Consider the following 1,214-nt stretch of genomic DNA (forward strand, 5'->3'; position numbering starts at 1 on the left):
TGTGCTTTGGTCTTGCAGTGTGAGCTGTAGCTGCGTGCAATGATTGAAAATATCGTACAGTTTTTACCCGGCTTAGCAAAGAACAGCTTTGGTCCATCTCTTCCCAGAAACACTCCTCAGCAGATGCTGATGGGTAAGACTGAAAACTTATTTCCGGTCTCGTTTACTTTCCTTCGTTGTGAACCCATAAACAGGATCCATCTGAATTTCAGTGAACATAGTGAGGACGGTCATGGTGAGAGCCTGATTCCTGTCATTCTGGGAGTTCAGAGACTGACCTGGTGTTAGAATAAGGGCAGCATGCATGTCCTGCACATCCACCCTCACATTGAAACCTACCAGCACATTCTCTGCTGGGAGAACCAAACATCTGAGTGTTTGAACAAAATCACAAGATTGCTTCCTGTGACTCAGCTCCACACTCATCCTGGAGGAATTTGGGGGACTTCAGCGCGTGCAGACCTCGCTGGTGTCTTGGCACAGAAAGAAGGCATGCCTCTTCTGGAAGCAGAGTTACTCACAGCTCAGAGGGTCGGCCTGCGGTGTCGTCTTTACATGAGTTGGAACAGGCGATGCGAGCCACGTTTATGGCTGGATGTGAATCTGAACGCATGAATGACTCATCCAGATCAGGATCATGTTTCTCTGCAGGTCAAGTCCAGGGTTGGACTTCTATTATGGGACACAGTCTGATTTCATGCAAAGCTAGAATACCTCAGAATCTGTTGACATGGTGACAAAATCTGCAAAATAAGATTTAAAAACTGGGGCACTTTAAAGATATTTATTTTTTTTCATATGCATAGACTATGATTAGATTAATCAAAGAACTGTAATAATAAATATATTGGTTTAAAAATAAATGTATTTTTATGGCACTTTGAAAAATTTTATCCAAAGCACTTTGTACCCAGGATTGATGAACAATTAATTTTCATTCAAATGTTTGGCATTAGTCAAAATTGAACATCTTCATTTTACCTTGATCAAATGTACAGAGTATGGGAGACAAACATGGTGCAAAATGCATTGATGTGGAAGTTTAAGGCAGTGAATAAATAAATGAATAAATAAATGAATAAATATGGAGTAAAATGCAGTAAAAACATTTGAGTTTAGTTCTATTTTGAAGATTCACCATGTAGTGCAAATATGATGTTATCAGTGTGATGCAGAGTCTGTGATTTAGTTTTTCCATCAGTTCATCAGTGTGA

Source organism: Cyprinodon variegatus, unplaced genomic scaffold, assembly GCF_000732505.1.
Source record: "Cyprinodon variegatus isolate N-32 unplaced genomic scaffold, C_variegatus-1.0 Scaffold1008, whole genome shotgun sequence".
Taxonomy (NCBI): Eukaryota; Metazoa; Chordata; class Actinopteri; order Cyprinodontiformes; family Cyprinodontidae; genus Cyprinodon; species Cyprinodon variegatus.